The 22,954-nt window shown below is 36.4% G+C and overlaps 1 pseudogene; it reads right to left on the bottom strand.

The window, feature by feature from the left end:
• Nucleotides 1–329: 329 nt before the first annotated feature.
• LOC132018829 (U6 spliceosomal RNA) lies at nucleotides 330–447 on the bottom strand (annotated as a pseudogene).
• Between the last annotated feature and the right edge of the window lie 22,507 nt (nucleotides 448–22,954).

A 22,954-nucleotide genomic window follows, 5' to 3' on the forward strand; every position in this document is an offset into this window, starting at 1 on the left:
AGAACAAATCATACTGAAATTTATGGAACCACAAAAGATCTAAATAGCCAAGCAATCTTGAGAAAGAGCAAAATGGAGGCATCACAATCACAAATTTCAAGGTGTACTACAAAGCTGTAGTGATTAAAAAAAAAAAAAAAAAAAAAAACGTGTGATATTGGCACAAAATAGACAATAGACACATAGATCCACAGAACAGAATGGAGACCTGAAACATAAAACCATGTTTTTATGGTCAATTAACCTATGAGAAAAAAAGCAAGAATACACAATAGAGATTAGACAGTATCTTCGGTAAATGGTGCTGGGAAACCTAGACAGCTACATGTAAAAGAATGAGTCTGGACCACTTTCTTTCACGAATTTGCGTGTCATCCTTGCGCAGGGGCCATGCTAATCTTCTCTGTATCATTCCATTTTTAGTATATATGCTGCCGAAGCGAGCACGAGTCTGGACCACTTTCTTAAACTACACACAAAATAAGCTCAGAATGGATTAAAGACCTAAATGTGAGAGCTGAAACCATAAAACTTGAAGAAGAAAACATAGGCAGTAATTTCTTTTAAGAGGACTTAGCAACATTTTTCTAGATATGTTTCCTTGGGCAAGAAAAAGCAAAGCAAAGATAAAGTAATGGGACTATATGAAAATAAAAAGCTTCTGCACAGTGGAAGAAACTATCCACAAAACAAAATGGCAACCTACTGAATGGGAGAAGATATTTGCAAATGATATGTCCAAGAAGGGGTTAATATCCAAAATATATGAAGAACTTAGACAACTCAACATGAAAATAATAATATAAACTGATTTAAAATGGGCAGAGAATCTGAAGAGACATTTTTTCAAAGACATACAAATGGCCAACAGGTATATGAAAAGGTGCTCCACATCATTAATCATCAGGGACAAGCAAAGCAAAACTATAATATCACCTTACACCTGTCAGAATAGCTAGAATCAAAAAGGCAAGAAATAATAACTGCTGGTGAGGATGCAGAGAAAAAGCCACCCTCATATACTATTGGTGGGAATGCAAATTGATGTAGCCACTCTGGACAACCGTATAGGGATTCCTCAAAAAATTTAAAATATAATGATCATGTGATCCAGTAATTCCACTATGGGGTATTTACTGAAAGAAAAAGGAAGCACTTATTTGAAAAGCTATATGAGCTCCTATGTTTATTGCAGCATTATTTCTAATAGCCAAGGTACAGAAGGAACCCAAGTATCCACTGATAGATGAATGGATAAAGGAGGTGTGGTGTACATTTATAGGTAATATTACTTAGTCATAAAAAGGATGATACAAAATTGTCTTACATGTTTAAAGTTAGGACTTTGCAGACATGATGAAATTAATGATCTGGTAATGAAGAGGTTATCCTGATTATCCCCATATAATCATAAGGGTCCTTATGAGCAGGAAGAAGATATCATCCTTTGCAATAACATGGATTGGCCTAGAGGGTGTTATGTTAAGTGAAATAAGTTAGAGAAAGACAAATACCATGTAACTTCAGCTGAATATAAAATTAAAACAAAACAAAACAAAAAAGCACAAAAAGCCCCATAAATAGAGAATAAAGTGATGGTTGCCCAACAGAAGGAAAGTGGGCAAAATGAGTGAAGGGAAATGGAAGACAGAGGCTCCTGGTTACAGAATGAATTAAGAGGCAGGGATAAAAGGTATATCACAGGGAATATAGTCAACAGTATTATAATAGCACTATATAGTGACAGATGGTCGCTAGTTACACTTGTGGTGAGCATAGAATAACATAGGGCTGTGGAATCACTATGTTGAAACCAATGTAATATTGTGTGCCAACAAAACTTCAATTTTATTTTTTTTTAATTGGAAAGAAATTTGATCTTTATTCAGGAGGCCAGCCACCTGGGGAGAAGGCAGACTCTTGTCCAAAAGCCAACTCCCTGCTTTTTGCCTGGTCCAGGGATTTAGGGTAGTTAATCCGAAAAGCGAGTACGGTTGGCCCATAATTTTTATTTATTTAATTTAATTGTTGTATTATTATGTTCAGTTAGGCAACATACAGTACATCACTGGTTTTTGATGTAGTGTTCAATGATTCACTAGTTGCATATAATGCCTGTGTTTATCACTGAGCCATCAGAATGGACGGATACCTACCATTTGCATTGACATGGGTGGAACTGGAAGGGATTATACTGAGTGCAACAATACTTCAATTGATTTTTTTTTAATAACAATAATAAAGGTGCTTTTCCAATTGCAAAGGACAAAAAGAAAACTTGTTTTCATCTCACCTCAAAATTAGATTTTGCATGGTGTTCATTTGTCAACTCTGCAAAAAGATTTTTTAGGTCCAAGAAGAAAAGTATTTCAACTCTCCTTCTCAAGTAGTTCTTGCTTTTCACTTTTTTTCTAAGTACATAATTTCTCTACTCTTAGTTGAGATAGTCTACTTTTGGGTGGCTATTTCATCCTCAAAACTTTTACATGCATAATTGAATTAACAGGCTTAAAGTCAAAGAAGACATTTAAATTCAGGTGCCTCCAAGGCAGCAAATAATTCATTGGCTTTCAGGTTCCTTTTTATTTTTGGACCCTGAGGAATTAGCTTGATTTCTCAAAAGCTAAGCTATACATTTAAAAGGATGTTTGTTGTATATTATCCAGAATTTCTTACTGTTGCAGGATTATGTTAATGGTATCTGCTATATTACCAGAAGAAGCAATCTTAATCAGTTGCTCTAATTCTAGCAGTACTTCCTTTTTACTGTATCCTGTGAATTATATCTCCAAACTGTTCTTGAATTCTAATTTTAACATGGATACATCCAAGTCAGAGTTGAAACAAGTAAATTCTGGAAGGGGAAGGAGAAAATACTATTCTGAACTTCCAAATCGAAGTCTCTTGTCTTGTATCTGTTGCTTTCTGAGGAAGGCCCACTTCTCTGCACTATGCTTTACAGCTCTGTGAGACACACGTGGGATGCATGACTCCATTCCTATTTGGACCACATGGTAATCTAGGTTCTCCCTGCTCTTGGATTACAGCCTTAGCTTTTCTTCAGACTTCTCCCAAGCTTGTGACGTTCCACTTCACTGGGTGAGAGAGGGTGCAAATGGATTAAATCCTATTTCTAGGACATATACTTTTCCTTTTGGAGTCTGAGCTGAAACTCAATATTCCATTTGAACAGTACTGTGACATTTTCCATACAATACCACTAGTGACCATAGTTCTACTCCCCCCTTTCTGCCTCATCATTCTCATCTGTAAATTATCTCTCTTCTCATACTAAATAATATTGAATTTAACCAAAGCCACTATCATAATCATATATATCAGCATTCATTATTACCATGTCATGGGGTCTCTACAACTTAGCAAGAATCCTAGTTTTCAAATGTTGAGAAAAATGCTTTAATGAAAAAATTGATGTGATAGGCTAAACAATGGCACCCAAAGATGTCTGTGTTCTAATTGCTGCACTCTGTGAACAAAATTGTCTTACATGTTTAAAGTTAGGACTTTGCAGACATGATGAAATTAATGATCTGGCAATGAAGAGGTTATCCTGATTATCCCCATATAATCATAAGGGTCCTTATGAGCAGGAAGAAGTAGAATTACAATCAGAGAGAAGGCACTCTGATGACAACAAGAAGCACACATTGGAGGGGCACCTGGGTGGCTCAGTCACTTAGGCATCCAACTCTTGATTTGGGCTACAGTCATCATCTCCATGCTGTGGGACAGAGCCTTGCATTGGTCTCCATGCTCAGTGGGGAGTCTGCCCAGGGTTCTCTCATTCCCTCTCCCTGTGCCCCTCCTTACCCCTGTGTGCTCACTCTCTCTCTCTGTCAAGTAAATAAATAAATCTTCTTTTTTTGTTTGTTTAAAAAAGAAGAAGAAGAAGAAGCAGCACAGGTTGGAATGATGTGGGCACAAGGCAAAGAATGCCACAGTATCCAGAAGCTAGAAGAAGCAAGAGCAGATTCTCCCTTGGAGTCTCCAGAAGGAATTTTAGCCTCATGAGCTTCATTTTAGACTTCTGAATTCTAAAGCAGTAAGAGAATAGGTTTGTGTTGTTTTAAGCCACTAAGTTTGTGGTAGTTTATTGTAATAGCCAAAGGACACTAATATGATAGGCAATTTAAACATACATAAGAACAAACATTGCCTTGTTTCCAAGAATAATAGTAAGTATAGACAATGTAGTAGCAACAATTGCAGTAGTAGTCGTAGTAGTAGTAGTAGTAGTAATAGCAGTAGTAATTTCCACTTACCAAGATTCCAGTATTTATAAGAAATTCCTCTGGTTTACTTATTTTATTGTTTGTGAAATAGAATTGCAAAAATTATATTACTATGTTCATTTTGCAGAAAAAAACCCAGAGAAACCAATTTATCCACTGAATGAGTTGTAGCAGAAGAATTTGAACACAGGACTATGTGATGTCAATTTAAAAACTGGTACATAGTATCAACAAAACACAAGTTAATGAAGAGAAGTGAACTTGACCAAAAGAAGTGTTGAGACCTGCAATAAGCAGTGTTATAAATTGAAATGTCTCCCTCAACAAAAGCTATATTAGAGTCCTAACCCCCAGTCCCTCAGATGTGACCTTATTTGGAGAGAGAGTTTTACAGAGGTAATAAAATTAAAATGAAGTCATTAGGGTAGACCCTAATCCACTATGACTGGTGCTCTTAACAAAAGGGGTAATTTAGTTACAGAGAGAAACTTGAACATAGGGAAACTCTATACAAAAACAAAGGCAGAGAAGCTTCTATAAGCCAAGGAACACCAAAGATTGCAGCAAATCTCCAGAAGCTGGGGGAAAGATATGGAACAGACTCTTCCTCACAGAACTCAGAAGAAACCAACCCTTTTGACCTCTTGATCTTGGATTCCTGGCCTCCAGAACAGCGAGACAATATATTTCTGCTGTCTAAGCCATCCAGTTGGCAGTACTTTGTTATGGAACCCTAGTAGACTAATATGAACACCAATGATGATGGTGATGATGATGATAATGATGATAAAATCTGTGGCTGTTTTTAAAAATCAACATCCATGCATTATAATTATAAAGTTGAAAGATGTAGTCATCAGAAATCCTTTTATTATACATATTAGCCTAGCATGTTTTAACAGTCATTTTGTGGGGGGAAATCTCTGAATAAAAATTGATCACATTTCCAGGGGCGCCTGGGTGGCTCAGTGGGTTAAAGCCTCTACCTTCAGCTCCGGTCATGATCTCAGGGTCCTGGGATTGAGCCCCGCTGCCCCCAGGCTCTCTGCTCAGCGGAAAGCCTGATTCCACCTCTCTCTCTCTCTCTCTCTGCCTACTTGTGATCTCTGTCAAATAAATAAATAAAATCTTAATAAAAAAATTGATCACATTTCCAATTTAATCAAACACATACAAACATTATAAACCATATTTATAAAGACAATATTTCCTAGTTCTTTTGTATATATTTCACTGACTGACTTAAAATCTTCTTAAGTACTTAATAACTTCTATAAATTAACTTATAAATATATTGAATCTTAAAGACTATTAAATGTTCCAACACTTTATATACATGGTAAGATTTCAGCTTAAAACTATTAGGCTAAATCAAGTACTGAGTTAGGTATTTAAATTCTTTTTACATTTCAAGCCACATAAAATACAAAAACTCCTTAACCTAAATATATAAAAGTTACGGGGTAGTATATACCTATACTGAATTCTAAATCTTCCTGAGGTTGAAAGATCCTTATGAGGGAACAGAAACAATTTATCACCTCCTACAATTCTGGGGTTACCTTCTCACTTCACTAAAGCTACCCAAAGAAGAGGAGTTAGAAGCTGGGGCATGATGTCTATGTGCAGGTAGGAACTCTAAGCCTTACTTGTGGCCTCTAACAAGGACTTGAGGAAGAAAAGAGTCTCATGCTCCTTGTGCCTGCGATTTGAGTCAAATTCTTACTTAGTTTTTAAGTCAAAATAAATTCTGTACCCTTACCCATGTGGTTATGCCAACTGAGGGTTTTTGCGTTTCTTTAGTTCTTAAAAGAAAGCACTACTATGATGCTTATATCTAAGTACTTATATAGTAACTCATCTCAACTGTGACTTGAGACTATGTTCCAGTGGTGGACTCTGCATTTCATCAGCATCAACAAATGAGGTATGTCTACTTTGCATAACCAAAATGTCTTGTAGCTGGATGGGCAGGGGTAACAGAGACAAATCTGCTCAATAATCATATCTAGGAACAACACATTGGAGTTACTTAGTTTGACTATAATCAATTTTAGTAACTCCAGGGTGACAGATCAGTCAGGGAATAACAAGGTTTGGAGACTGTAACTCTATGCTATACCAACTGTAACAACTCCTAGCTCAAGGAGACTTGCTCCCCAAGCTGGGTTGCATTTTTATCGATCTACTAACACTATCCACTGAAAGTCACTGGAGACTTGGGACCTGTCCCTGATGAGGCCTGGCACAGGACTGACACTCAGTAAGCCTAGGAATAGTAAAAACATCCACGACGGCCAGGTAACTAATGGGGTTTCAAACGCATCCAACCTCAAGTTGGAGGTACTGTGGCCTTGAATACATACTCTAAAGTATGGGTGTGTGTTATACTTATTGATTAGAAAGTTTATTCTGAATAGATAAATTAATTTCATAATGGAAAATTTTTACGGTAAATATTCCCAAAATAAGCATAACTGATTTTGAAAGTTTCTCTCTTATAGTGTCCTATTAAACATATGAGCCAACGAACTAGACATGATTAATTGAATTTATTGTGGAATTCTAACACCATTAAGTTCAACAACATCTTCCATATACCTAGTGATAGAATTCTTACAAAACCTCTGGGTTACCAGTTAAGGAACTGAGTCTTATGGAAGTTAGTAAGGAGGCTGGTGAGTAAGAAGCAAAGTGCTATTTGCATCCCAAACTAGTGCTCTTGAATGTTCCACTGTTCTCCCCGCCCAGAGATTTCAATGGGCTTTTAGCCTCTTGCAACTGGTTTAGGAAGAAGAGATTTGTTAGATCACTATATTCTGAAATTGTGGATTAAGAGGAAAAGAACCTGAGAACATTATTAAACCTATTCCTTATTTCACTTGATGAAAAATGACAAAAAATAAAAATGAGAATCTTTTGGCGTTTGTGATGAATAGGAATTAACAAATTGGACAACAGAGAAAAAGACAGAGATGGATCCTCACTATATTTTCTTTGGATTGGGAGGGAGGTTTATTTCAGGTGGCAGATAGGATTGCGAGGTATTTCAAGTTTGGCATTTCAAGCCATCAAACTTGAAAAACGGCAACATTTCTAATCACTATCTCATAAAGGCTACAAATCTTGGTACAAATCTTCCCATTATTTTCGTGATTTAATACATACAGCACCCAGCAACTTACATTTTAATAAGATGACAATTTATGGCTGGAAGTAATTTTGTTTAAGCTATTTTTATTTCTTTTCTCTCTCTTGTTAACCGTTGGAACTACTCCGATCAGCATATTCAGCCCTTTCCTTGTTATGGAAGTGTTACATGCTGCTGTGGTTTGTAGCTTTCCTTTTGTTTAAGGCCAGGGAAAATATTCTGGATACTTCATTTTTATTATTCCCTTTTCCAAGAGTTTGTGTTCATTTTTAAAGCAGTAAGCTTTATTTTCCTTTCTGCCAGACATCTACAAATTATAAACATACCACAAAAATTCTTGAACATAATGAATCCATACCTTTTGCAAACTAAAACCAAAATTTCAGTTTACAACATTTTTTCAAAACAGTGATCTCTGTGTTTATTCTTTTTAGTCTGTTTAATTTAAAACACGGTCAGAGTCAACATTTGGCATATTTCAACATTATCCAGACTTAATTTTCTCCTCCTCGGCAGCTTCTGATCTTGTTCCAATCCTACCTTGAAGCAGGATCAGCATTTTGGTGGATCCTAACTCCATGAGATATTGGACTTTTTACTGGGGACTCCCTGGGGAATGAAGACATTTAATAAAGTTCCCCAGTCAATGTCTCTGTTTTGCCCCAAAACCCACTTCTGACTTCCATTAAACACTTTATCTCCCCTTTCTCAGACTTAATGGGATATGCAAAGAGCACATTAGGTAATTTTTGCAGTAAACAATTTTGAAAGACTTGTTACAACCTTGCTTTTGAAATTATTTAACAAGAATTGACTTATAATAAAATGATAATTGGCCCTAATTGTACTGTATTAATCATGATAACTCATGGGCTCTTGTAAAGTGAGAAAATGTAACCTAAAATTGTTCTCGTATATCATGACTTCTTTTTAGAATTCAAATTTTAACAATTAATGAAGTTGACATAAGTTTATGCATTTGTAGACATTTAATTAAAATTTAATTAAATATTTATTTTTGACCATGTAGTTTTTTCCCTGTGTTTTGAAACCAATGCTTTTCTCAGATCTGACATATTTTCAGAGGACCCCGTAGATGCTCAGCATAATGCCTTCAAGTGCTAAAATTCCTGCAGCCTTCTCATCCTCTTAGCCTTAGCTCTCCGCTCAGATAATAATCATGCACTCGGCAAAACAAATGCTTGATAATTAGCACTCCCTAGCCCCTTTGAAACATTTATATAGGTTTTGTCCTCCTGCATGCCTAAGCATCATAAGAAAATACAAATTTGATGAAAGCAAATCATTCTCGTGAGAGTATATGAACTTTAAGAATAATGGTTTCCCTCCTATTAAATACCTCCTCCTCAACCAGTGTATATTAGCTACCCTCAGCAAATCTCCATAAGCTGCTTTCCAACCAGATATGACTCAGACATTGGGCAAGAGTCTCTGTTTGGTGCAGGAGAAAGTGTGGCAGAGGCTGGGCCATTGTAACCTACAGTCTCTGCATCCAAAACATAGCCAGAATGGAACCCGCGCTATTACTAACACCCTAACCCCTTGTCCAAGCCACCAAGTCTCCGGCTGTGCTATTTCAGTGACCCCCCTCACTGGTCTCCTGCTTTAGTCCTTGGTGATCTTCAGTCAGTTCTCAACACAGCAGCCCAAGTGGTCTTGTTCAAGGAGTCACCCCTTTGGCATTGCCCCATCTCACTACATGTAAAAGCCCAGGTGCTTGTGATGGGTGGCCGTACCACATCTAGGTCCCCTCTGCGTCCGTCCTAACCTCTCCTTGTACTGGGCTCTCTCTAGATCACCCTACTGCAGCTGCGCTGGCCCCTGTGCTGTTCCTGGAATGTAAAACTTCTTTTGAGGGCTTCCGAACCTGCTCACTATGTTTGTTTCCCTCTTCTCCAGCTGTTGATCCATTTCCCACCTTTATATAAATTCTTTAGACCACTTCACAGTTTTCTCTTGAGCACTTACCACAGTTAAAATACACTCTATACCTGATTCATGGATCTTGTTATTTTCTTTCTTCACTAGACTATTAGTGCCAGGAGGCAGGGATTTCTTTTTCTTTTTTCCTCTGTAGTATACAGTGCTGAACTCCTTGTGCCTAGAATAGTGTTTAGCTTCTTTTATATGATATATTAATATTTGTTCAATGACTGGGTACATAAAATGTTCCTTTCTTAAAGGAGTTAATGAGAAAACAACATGATATTTATGAATAGTATTTAGGTCTCTACCATTTTAAGACTCAAAGACTTCCCATAATCCAACCCTTAATTTCCTTTCCCAGGAGGGTGGTCCAACTCAACTGGGAGAACAATTTTGGGAGAGATTTTTTCATTTGTGTGTTTGTTTGTTTGTTTGTTTTACCTTGCACTGGTGATTTCTACCTGGAGAATGTTCACATCTCCTGTCCCTTGCAGGCTCTCCCCAGTAAGAGCTAAGCTATATTTGATCCCATCTCTGTCAGTGAGTTCTATTGTGATGAATATACTAGAAATAGGATTCCGAAAGGATGGGATCTAGGAGATGATACTCATTTTCTATCTGGATCTAGCACATTTTAAGACAAGAATAGAGTCTGTTATGAGGTCCATGATCAAATGTATCTGCTTATCCTCCTCCATCTGAGACCCTTGCCTTAGAAGACTGAACTTCAAGGGTGACCTTCAATTTCCTGCTCCCCATGTAAACCTCCCATCAAACCTGGCTTATCTTTTTCTGTGTAGAAAGCATCAGTTACCTTCTTACCTTCTTCCTCCTACTGTCTCAGAACTGTGACAGCTCAGGAAGTCCTTGGTGACATTTTTCCAGCCATAGATCCATAGCCCACATAAATTTCTCACTTAGTGATCGAACCCTCAGGTCAGACTGCACAGAACTCTCATTAGCACTTGCTACCAGTAGAGTCCCTATAACACTACAACATTCCCTTATCTCAGAGCCATCTTTTCTCTCCTTCTTATGCCATCTCTGCTGCTCTTTTACAAGGGTGGTTATCCCTGTGGCTCCTCTGGTGAATGATTTAAGCACAAATCAACCATTTCTTCCAGTCCCTAGTATTTCAGTTCCTAACAAATGCTCTGTCTTTCCTGCTTCACAATCTGCATGAGAAAACATGAGCTCCTTCAGTCCACGCTATTAGTCCAGGTGATATGAGAAACAAAAGCAAAAGAAAAATTAAATTTCCTCACTATTTACAACCCTTTCACAAGTCCTTGAAACAGGCAGAGTGACATTCTTCTAGGAACTCAGCTTCCTCGATGTTAATACTTTGTTAAAGGCAAAAGTCAATCTTAGCCCAACCCCCAGAATCCTGTTTAGTATACTTTAACATATAAAAATACCTTTGGGAAAAGAACCATATGATACTCTCAATAGATGCTGAAAAAGCATTTGACAAAGTACAACATCCCTTCCTGATCAAAACTCTTCAAAGTGTAGGGATAGAGGGCACATACCTCAATATCATCAAAGCCATCTATGAAAAACCCACCGCAAATATCATTCTCAATGGAGAAAAACTGAAAGCTTTTCTGCTAAGGTCAGGAACACGGCAGGGATGTCCATTATCACCACTGCTATTCAACATCGTACTAGAGGTCCTACCCTCAGCAATCAGACAACAAAAGGAAATTAAAGGCATCCAAATCGGCAAAGAAGAAGTCAAATTATCACTCTTCGCAGATGATATGATACTATATGTGGAAAACCCAAAAGACTCCACTCCAAAACTGCTAGAACTTATACAGGAATTCAGTAAAGTGTCAGGATATAAAATCAATGCACAGAAATCAGTTGCATTTCTCTACACCAACAGCAAGACAGAAGAAAGGGATATTAAGGAGTCAATCCCATTTACAATTGCACCAAAAACCATAAGATACCTAGGAATAAACCTAACCAAAGAGACACAGAATCTATACTCAGAAAACTATAAAGTACTCATGAAAGAAATTGAGGAAGACACAAAGAAATGGAAAAATGTTCCATGCTCCTGGATTGGAGGAATAAATATTGTGAAAATGTCTATGCTACCTAAAGCAATCTACACATTTAATGCAATTCCTATCAAAGTACCATCCATCTTTTTCAAAGAAATGGAACAAATAATGCTAAAATTTATATGGAACCAGAAAAGATCTCGAATAGCCAAAGGGATATTGAAAAAGAAAGCCAACGTTGGTGGCATCACAATTCCGGACTTCAAGCTCTATTACAAAGCTGTCATCATCAAGACAGCATGGTACTGGCACAAAAACAGACACATAGATCAATGGAACAGAATAGAGAGCCCAGAAATAGACCCTCAAATCTATGGTCAACTAATTTTCAACAAAGCAGGAAAGAATGTCCAATGGAAAAAAGACAGCCTCTTCAATAAATGGTGCTGGGAAAATTGGACAGCCACATGCAGAAAAATGAAATTGGACCATTTCCTTACACCAAACACAAAAATAGACTCAAAATGGATGAAGGACCTCAATGTGCGAAAGGAATCCATCAAAATCCTTGAGGAGAACACGGGCAGCAACCTCTTCGACCTCTGCCGCAGCAACATCTTCCTAGGAACAACGCAAAAGGCAAGGGAAGCAAGGGAAAAAATGAACTATTGGGATTTCATCAAGATCAAAAGCTTTTGCACAGCAAAGGAAACAGTTAACAAAATCAAAAGACAACTGACAGAATGGGAGAAGATATTTGCAAACGACATATCAGATAAAGGACTAGTGTCCAGAATCTATAAAGAACTTAGCAAACTCAACACCCAAAGAACAAATAATCCAATCAAGAAATGGGCAGAGGACATGAACAGACATTTCTGCAAAGAAGACATCCAGATGGCCAACAGACACATGAAAAAGTGCTCCATATCACTTGGCATCAGGGAAATACAAATCAAAACCACAATGAGATATCACCTCACACCAATCAGAATGGCTAAAATCAACAAGTCAGGAAATGACAGATGCTGGCGAGGATGCGGAGAAAGGGGAACCCTCCTACACTGTTGGTGGGAATGCAAGCTGGTGCAGCCACTCTGGAAAACAGCATGGAGGTTCCTCAAAATGTTGAAAATAGAACTGCCCTATGACCCAGCAATTGCACTATTGGGTATTTACCCTAAAGATACAAATGTAGTGATCCAAAGGGACACATGCACCCGAATGTTTATAGCAGCAATGTCCACAATAGCCAAACTATGGAAAGAACCTAGATGTCCATCAACAGATGAATGGATCAAGAAGAAGTGGTATATACACACAATGGAATACTATGCAGCCATCAAAAGAAATGAAATCTTGCCATTTGCGACAACATGGATGGAACTAGAGCGTATCATGCTTAGCGAAATAAGTCAAGCGGAGAAAGACAACTATCATATGATCTCCCTGATATGAGGAAGTGGTGATGCAGCATGGGGGCTTAAGTGGGTAGGAGAAGAATCAATGAAACAAGATGGGATTGGGAGGGAGACAAACCATAAGTGACTCTTAATCTCACAAAACAAACTGAGGGTTGCTGGGGGGAGGGGGTTTGGGAGAACGGGGTGGGATTATGGACATTGGGGAGGGTATGTGCTTTGGTGAGTGCTGTGAAGTGTGTAAACCTGGTAATTCACAGACCTGTACCCCTGGGGATAAAAATATATGTTTATAAAAAATAAAAAATTAAAAAAAAATACCTTTGGGAATTTCCTTTATCTCTACCTCCCAAAATATATGTTGGCAATCATCCCTCAAGCATATGACCCTCTTATATACATCTGAAGGGTGTCATGGCTAAGGTTTTAATGGACAGTACTAAATGACCTTTTCCCAACAATAGCTAGTCCCCTCAAAGTCCTAGAAACCTTGCTTCCAAAATTCCTTAGAGACTTACGCCATCCCTAACCCTCTCCCAACTTGAGAGTATATAAGGCGCCACTCATCATGACCCCTGTGCAGCTCTTTCTGCCCACGGGTCTCGTCCCCATGTTTTAATAAAGCTACCTTTTTGCACCAAAGACATCTCAAGAATTCTTTTTTGCCATCAACTCTGAACCCCAGCATCCTTCCTACATTATAGGCACAACCTGGCATACAGGATCCGAATTTCTCAAGATCTTTTTTTGACACCAAGTAAAGTCAAGAAAGCCTCAAAATAGTTCCCATACTGTTAGTGGCCATGGAATGATTGGATTAGAAAAATTGTGCGTGTGTGCGTGTGTGTGTGTGTGTCTTTTATCTAAAATTTGACTACAAAATCATTGATTTAATTAGATTAATTTGTTATAGTAAATGCAACCCAAGTCCTAATAAAAACATAGCATACTTTAAATAGGAACATTTGAGGTAAGTTTATTTGCAAGAAGGCAATTTATTTCAAAAGTGTGAGTGTAGGGGAACTATTAAGTTAGTGGAATAACATAGAGCTCCTGTCAAACTGTTATCGCCCTTTAGAAGCGAGAGCAGTTCTAGGAACCTGGGAAGAGTATACTTTGGCTACCTTGCCAGGAGCAATGACTTCTGGTCCAACGTTATACGGGAGCCAAGGGGACAAATACCCTGAACACATTTTTCTCTCTTGTACCTTCTACTGGGATTTCCATCAGCCCAAAGTAACTGGAAGTCTGAGGGTTTAGGGGTCCTCCTATGTAGTCCCTTTAGGTTGCCTTCCACCCCAAGAGAGGAAATGGATGCAGAGGAGCATGTACAGTGAGCTTGTCTCAATTCCCTACACTATTGTAATTCTGTGGCAGTTCTTCATTCCTCAGGCATTTCTGTCTCTCAGTGCTGCGCAAGACCACCTCAGAAAAGACTTCGTAGGTTGCAGGGATTCTCTGCCTTTAGTGCCCAAGGTTCTTGGTTACACTGCTTCAAAAAATAAAGAGATAGACCAGACTTGTTAGGGACCCTGGTCCTGACTACCTAACTGTCCTAACACCTACACTTTTGGTCATTTAATGAGATTTCAAAAAATAAATGGTCATGAGTAAATGGTAGTTATGAAAATACAAGGGAGATTTGAAGAGAACAAATAGAAAACACTCTACTGAACATTTCTTAGACCAAAGAATTAAAAAAATAGAAAATCCTACAGAGACTTTCTGAGGCTGAAATTTTCAAATACATTAAAACCATCTGGAGGTTGATTTTGAAGTTTATATGTCTGAATTTTTTTTTTCTTTTAAGACTTCCATTCAGGTTCTCAGATGTTGATGTATTGCCCACAGGGACTACCCTGCAATCCACAAGAAGGTAGGGTGGGCTGAAGAAACTCTGCAGCCTCGGGTTATATTACCAGATATCTAGACTTTGGATTTGTTAAGAGGATTCTTGTGGAGATTCTTACTGCATTATAGCGTTCTCTTTGCATGTGGATACGGAGCACATAGGTAACAGAAATATATATTTTTTAAGGCTGTACATATTTTTGGTGTGAAACAATATTATATTAAATAAGCTAAACTTATTTTAAAAACAGGAGAATATTTTTTCTCCTAGAACCATTTAGTAGAAACAAAAAAGAAGCACAACCCAGTTAGTATAATGACAGTTTTAACAAAAACTTGGTAAGATTAAGGAGTTGTCGGAAATCATACAATGGGCATTTGGGAGGCTATTTTTAAAAGTCATTTCTAATTACTTTTTAATGGGAAGATTTCATATAGTGTGTGTGTGTGTGTATGCGCGCGTGCATCCCATGTGCCTTAGATTAACTCAGATGAACACCAACTAAAAAAAGCTGACTGCTTTGTTTTACAGATGCATTTTTAATTTGTCTCTATACAAATAAACAGATCTCTATCTTTAATTTCATAGCATTTCCATTTCATGTTTTGATGAAAAGACTCAATCCTTTGGCTTTCTTATTATCTGAAGTGCTTTTTTGTATTAACCTACTTGGAAAAGAAAAGAAGAAAAGAAAACAGAGTTCATATTCTAGGAAAGAAATTGTCCAGGCCAAACTTGAGAGTGATGCTTTAAGCTTGTAGTGGACAATTTTTATGATAATGTTGCCATTTGAATGCATTTGAGATTTTTCAAATAAATAGTGGCATTTTTCATTTGACTTTGGGTGTAAATTTGCCAAGATATCTTAGTTATATTCCTTTTCTGCTCAATCTGAAATTGTCTTTGGTATCTTCTGCCTATGTCCTATTGAAGAGATTGCTGTCAGAATGCTTTATTTATTTTTTTGGAGAATGCAGTTAATATAGGAAATGATTTGTTTTAACTCTTCCTAATTTTATATTTGCTTTTAATATTATATTTTAACTTCGGCTATTTAGAATTCAAAGCAGTTATTGTGACACACTTATAATAATTTTCATGCTTTAGCAACCAAGTGTTAATTCTATAGTCTGGTGTTATTTTTGTGAAAATAAATAAATAAATAAATAATGACAATGGCTTAGGGCTTGGGCAGTATTTTTTAAAGATGGCACAAAGGGAAAGATTGATAAATTTTAATGCATTCAAATTAAAAACTCTATACAATAAAAGACATTGTTAAATTAAAGTTAGGGATCAGTCTGAGGAGATACGTTTTCATCATATATAATATACTAAGAATCACTATCTAGAATATATAAAGTACCCTCAGGAAGCAAAATGAAAACTATCAACAACAGGAAAATAAGCAATGAATATGAGTAATTCAAAAAAGAGAAAACAGATTGGCTAAAAACATAAAAAATACCAAATTTTAATGACAGTCAAGATAATGCAAATTCAAAGATCATGCTTTTCAATTATTGAACTGGCAAAAATAAATAACTGATAATCGTAAGTTTCAGTGAAATTATGGAGAAGCAGGAACCCTCACTTTCTCCTGCTAAAAATGTGTGGTGCTACAGAATGAAGCAGAATCTATCAAAATTATAAATGCTATAGTAGGCAGAATTCCAAGATGGTCTCCATGATCCCTCCCGCCTCCTACTCTGGTATTATGCTGCTTATAATTTCCCTTCCTTGATGTGAGCAGGACCTATCACCTCTGTCTGACCAACAGAATATGGTAAAGTGATAGATTTTCATTCCTACGATCAGGTAATAATGTACAGTCTGAAATAGGCACAAATTTCATTTATTATAGTTTAGGTGAATGACACTAGACCTCCAACTACACAATCCAAATAGTTTACTGTACATTCATTGTGATTAATTGCAAAAAATATCAAAATTTGCAGCTTGTTCTTTAGTTTACATATCTTTGTGTAAGTAGCAGACGCATTTCATGATCAGTGGCCATCACTGACTTTCTTTCAAAGTCTGTTGATAACTAGATAGTCATTCCATGCACAGATAGCAAAGCATATAGTTTTATTGTCTTCTGCTCCTCCTTCAATAAATCATGTAGCATTGTATAGAAATGGATCATTAATAGAGGGAGTTGACTAACAAAGATGAAAGTAAACAAATGAAAAGTGAAAACACTGGGAGTAAAATTGGATTTGACCAAAATACTTGAAAAAAGATGGTAGAATAAAAATAGGACAGAAATTACCTCTGAATGAAGGTACTTAAAAATATATATATTTATTTATTTGAAACAGAGACAGTGAGAGAGAGCATGAGAGGGGAGCGAGCCAGAGAGAGAAGCAGACTTCCTGTGGAGCCAGGAGCCCAATGAGGGACTTAATCCTGGGAGTCTGGGATCATGACCTAACCTGAAGGCAGACGCTTAACCAAAAGAGCCACCCAGGTCCCCTGAAGGTACATTTTCAATGATATGTCATTGACATTGAAAAAGTGCCATGAAAATATTTTTAAAAGACAAAGTTCTTTCAATATTTATTGCCAGTTAAAATTACACTAGAAATGAGACTGCTTACTTCCTTTATGGATTAGACTGTAATCATAATAGTAACAATCCCATTCAGTTTGTCTGGCATTCAGGCCAAAGTATTGAATTTGGTTGCCTCATTGGAAAGAAGGAGGAGGAGGAGGAGGAGGAGGAGGGGAAGGGGAAGAGGAAGGGAATGGGGAGGGGGAGGGGAAGGAGAAAAGGATTACTGTAGCTGAAGGATAAGTTCTACTACCAGCAGAGGTTGGTTTCATTGTTTCAGAAGCCAAATACCATGATTAACATTAGTATTGGTGAAGCTATTAGAACTGATTAAGAATGCAAATGTAAAATTTGCAACCAGATTCTAAGTATTGATTAAGGTGATTACAATGATTATCAAATATTGAATGTTGATGGGATGTCATTTTTCGAACACAACCCAATTAAAAACTTTTTGAAGGAAGATCCAGACTTGCAAAAGAACCATAAAGGAGAGACTCTACATACTCACAGGGAAGAACTTAGTGAAGGTGTACTAATTGACACCAATGATGGAAGTGGTTATGATTGAAAGTTATGATTGACGAGTTCCAGAACTAGAGACTGGCAGAACACTTTATATTAAAGGAACTTTTAGGGGTGCCTGAGCGGCTCAGTGGGTTAAACCTCTGCCTTTGGCTCAGGTAATGATCTCAGGGTCCTGGGATCAAGCCCCACATCGGGCTTTCTGCTCAGCAGGGAGCCTGCTTCTCCCTCTCTCTCTGCCTGCCTCTCGACCTACTGTGATCTCTCTCTGTCTGTCAAATAAATAAATAAAACCTTTAAAAAAAAATAAAGGAACTTTTAGAGATACCTCATGATATTGAAGCTACAGAGGTTAAAATTCTGGAAGCTGACTCAAACTTAGAAAAGACTATGACATTTCACTAAGGCACAGAAAAGGACACTTGTTCCATACAATAGATTATAGGATGAGAAGAACACAAGCACTGTTCAAACAATTCTTGGTAAGTTTTCTTTTCGTTTTACAAAAAAATCAAACACTAATTCTGAATATTTCTACTGTTTGAAATTACAGTTCTAACTATTTTTAGTTTTACTATTTTAATTTTTCTCTATATTTTTAATATATTCTAAGAGACTTTTTAATGTCTTGACAAAAGTTTTGACAAAATCTTTAAAGTTATGGAAAAATATTAATGAAAATGATAATTTATCATTCATAGTTCAGATCACTGCATGGTTTCAGCTTGGACTCTCATTTGTATATTCCCATAATACTGTGCCAAGAGAGGACTGTTTGTGTATATAACACTCAGGCTTACTAGCACACACACCAGAAGACAGACGTGCTGGCCTTGAAGAATTACGTTGTCTCGTTGTGAACCGCCAGTGGACAGGGCCATGTGGAAGGGAACTGCTGTCCTCTACCCTCCAACTGCAAGGAGCTGAATTCTGCCAACAACTATGTCAGCATGAAGAGAATCTCAATCTCTAGATGCATCCATTGGCCCTCATGGCTCCTAGATTACAGCTGGCCTCTGAACAGAGGAAGCACCAGGTTAGCCATGGCTTGCCTCCTGACTCACAGAAATTGTGAGATAATAAATACACATTCTTTCAAGCTAGATTTATGTCAGTGGGTCATTTTTAGCTACATTTATTTCAAATGCATGTTTTTAATTGTATTTTATTTTAAATAAATTTATTTTAAATGCATTGAACTAGAGTTCTCTTTGCCAACATGAATAGATTAAAAATATTTTGACTGCCACAAATACTAGAATGAAATTTGAAATCACTTATATAAATAGGGAAAACACTTTAAATGATATATTCTGTATATGAGAATATATGTATACATAAAGGTAAAGAAAATGAACTAGAGAAGTATTTACACTGCATCCCAAGCACTGGTTGTCTCTTGGGGGATGGGAATGGAGTACTAGGAATGCGACCTGGAATGTCAAACAATAGGAATTTTATTTTTTTTTCTTTTTAAAGATTTTATTTATTTATTTGACATCGAGAAAGAGACAGCAAGAGCAGGAACACAAGCAGGGGAAGTGGGAGAGGGAAAGCAGGCTCCATCCCAGGACCCCAGGATCATGACCAGAGCCAAAGGCCGATGCTTAATGACTGAGCCACCCAGGTGCCTCCAGGAATTTTAACTTTAACAGAAAGAATTTTTTGATAAAAAAGAAATCAATCACAAAAATATCAATAACTTGAAGTTAAATGGCAGGTTCACAGGTATTTCTTATTTGCAATTTCCCCATAATTTTAATCACTAAAAAGGAAATGACTATAAATGCTTATCTTGTACACACTTTTAAACCCTCATTTATATCTAGCCACAGAAAGAAGACGATGAGGAATTAGTAAGGATAATATTCAAAATGTTTTGTTTAGGGCAGAAGAAATTAATTGTTGAGTCCTAGAGAATAAAACCAAATTAAATAGATTCTTCCTTTCTGGTCCAGAATGTCTGCTCTCTAGGTTTCAGAAAAAAACCTTTCTTCAGTCTCCTGCTAACTGCTTGCACTTATTCCTAGGCAAAAGCGAGACTCAGCTGGCTTCCACTGGGAGGAAACTCAAAAGCACTTCAGCGTCTCTCTCCAGGTAGTTTGTGATGATGTGTTTCAGAATCGCCTGGAGTGAGTCCTTATTAATGATACAGATGCTTGTGCCCAGAGCACATTTACAGAGTCAGAATTTCTGGGGATTGTGGCTAGGAATGTTCATTTTTACAAACTCTCAGGGAAATTCTTCTGCACTCTCATTTTTAAAGTAATTATTATTATTTTAATAGTAAAATAGAGTTCAGGAGAATGACAAAATGTTTGAAAATTTTAATAACTATATACATGAGTAACATTTTATTGAAAACACATCTTTTAGGGAGATGGACAGGAGGCATTTATGATGCCATGATTAAAAATGTATAATTTTCCCTTTGTTTGACAGACTCCACTCCCACCCTTGGGTAATGTACCATAGTAAATTCAGGATGAATGAAAAGTACCTCATTCCTTTGTTCTTTCAATCTTTCTTTGAACTTTTAGTTTTTAAAAAAATTACAATTGAATTAAAAAGTTGCAAGAATACTTTAATGAACTTCCTTATTTTCCTCACTCCTATTCACCTGTTGTTAGCTTTTTTTCACATTTCCTCTGTGTATGTGTATACATATTTTTGCTGAAAAATTTCAGAGTAAATTAAAGATACCATGAATGTTTACCTCTAGATATATCAGCTTGTAGGTATTGTTCAAAAAGGACATTCTTTTATATACAGTACTACTATAAAATATTTTATATTGCTAAAATGTTATTATTTAATTTACTGTCCGTATTCAAATTTGGCTCATTGTCCCAATAAAATCCTATATAAAATTTTTCTTCTAATGCAGCCTTCATGTGTCTTAAGTCTTATTTATTCTGGGATGATTCATCACCTTTTGTCACTCAAGACATTGGCATTTTTTACAAGTTAGTAGTCACTAGTTTTATTGAATGTTCCTTAATTTCGCTTTTTTCTCAGTGTTGCCTCATGGATAGATGCCGGTTCTCTGTTTCTGTAAGAAATACACAAGTGATTTCTTGTCTGTCTCAGTGCATCGTAGCAGGAAACACATGATGTTAGTTTGTCATGTTAACTTCGGTGATTTGGGGTAAGGTGCTATTTGTCCGGCTTCACTGAAAATTATCTGAATTCACTGAATTCATTGAAAAATTATCATTTTTTATTAATTAACAAACAACCAGTTATAACATACACTGAAACTATAAATATTCTATCCCCCATCACACTTTTTCTTTTAGTTTTAGCATACACTGATGGTTGTTTTTCCTGAATCAATTTATCTCTAGGATTACAAAACAGGATTTTATGAGGATACTTTTTCCATTATAAGGAAAAGCTTCCTTTTATTTATTTATTTATTTGCCACAGGGGCACATATTGTTTTTCTCTTTTAATACAAAAATTGATTACCATTATTATTTTGATGTTCACACTATTCAAAATTTAGCTATTGAAAGCCCCTTATGTTTCTGACATGTTTCTGTTATTTTTTGAGCTCTTTACAACTCTGCAGCACCACAAAATATTCCAGATTAGTTGCACTTTTCCTCTATGACCCTTCAATTCACCATTTCTCCTTGGCTTCTTGATTCTCTTTTGAACGACATATGTTAGAAATGACCATGTGTTCACATAGGATCAGAGGTATGGGTGGCTTTCCCTCTCAGCTCTTTAGTCAGAAGTACTTAAGGCTTTCACTTTGTCCTGCAGGATTTTCCCTTTCTTTTCCCATTCCATACCCATATCTTCTTTTTTTCATGTTGAGATTTCTGGATCCGAAGTTTACAGGTAATTTGAGAATGAATACAATGGCCCTGAAGGCACTGTGGGTGAATGCAGCACACATACAACCCAATACATGAACCTTGGGAGGCTAATGGGAATATGTGGTCTCTCTTGGTTCTGAGCCCAGCCACACTGGACAATGCTATCTAATAACCAGAGAATATTCCTAAGACATTTTTCATCTATACTGGAAAAGGAAATAAGACACCACTGCCCTATGGATGAAGTATTCTGAACAATCAAGCTGATTTATCTAAGGCTTCTTTTTTTAACCCCAAGGAGTAGTTAGATGGAGTAAAGACAGGTTGATAACTATACTGTATTCTATATTTGATTGCAACTTTGTAGATTTATATTTGGATGTTTAAATGATACTATATGGGAATAAGCTAAATATTCTTACTGTCTGATAAGATTTTAATAAAAATCAGAAAACAGGTGAGAAACGAAAACAAATTCTATTCCATTAATGAAAATCTCCATACACAGATGAATCAAGGGAACATTAACAGTGGAAGTGGGAAGAAATTGATTTTTTTGGAAAAATATTTCTCTATTTTAATTGCATATCAATAAAAATAATTTTAGATGTAGCTTATACTTTTCTGTTTCTCTTTTAATGTAATAATAATTACTAATATTTATATACTGAGTGGTATAATGAACACATCATATGCCTTATACTTACATCATGAAACAATTATGGATGGAAGAAATTGCTATCTCACTCTATAGACACAGAATTTAGTGTTTGGAGAGGTTGAATGACTTGTCTGTATCCACAATGCTAGTTACTAATCAAATCAATATTTATAAAAGTCCTGTCCAGTTGGAACCAATACATGTTGATCCAATATTCTAACTAAAATGTGAAAATCAATAATTCTACTTTTTAGATGTAAAGAGAGACTTTCATGCAGTTTACTTTTATTCCTTTTAACTTAGGGAAATATTCATTTTAACTCATTACTTTTAGACAACTTAATTCTTTTGAATTCAGTAGTTAAAAAGAGTAAAATACAATTTCCTATCTTTCATTGTCATATCACCATCTAAACTAGAAACATTATATTGCATTGGGTTCAAAGTACTCATCATCATTTGAAAGCATTTAACAAGATTCAAAAATTATTTGAATGTAGTGTGTATTCTAGAAGTTCAGCATCAGTGTCAATCTAAAAATAGTTATTACTTAGATTAAATTAAGATATAATTTTCCTCTTTATTGAATTATTACTAAAATATTTCTTGCACTTGTGCTTTAAAGCTTAGTTCTTATATAAAACTATTATCACATATAACTCTTACAAACCATCAAACTCTTGAATAATTGTCTTTCTAAAGAGCCTGTGCTAACTGGAATAAACTAGCTATTCTTGGTCCTATA

This window comes from Mustela nigripes, chromosome 5, assembly GCF_022355385.1.
Source record: "Mustela nigripes isolate SB6536 chromosome 5, MUSNIG.SB6536, whole genome shotgun sequence".
NCBI lineage: Eukaryota > Metazoa > Chordata > Mammalia > Carnivora > Mustelidae > Mustela > Mustela nigripes.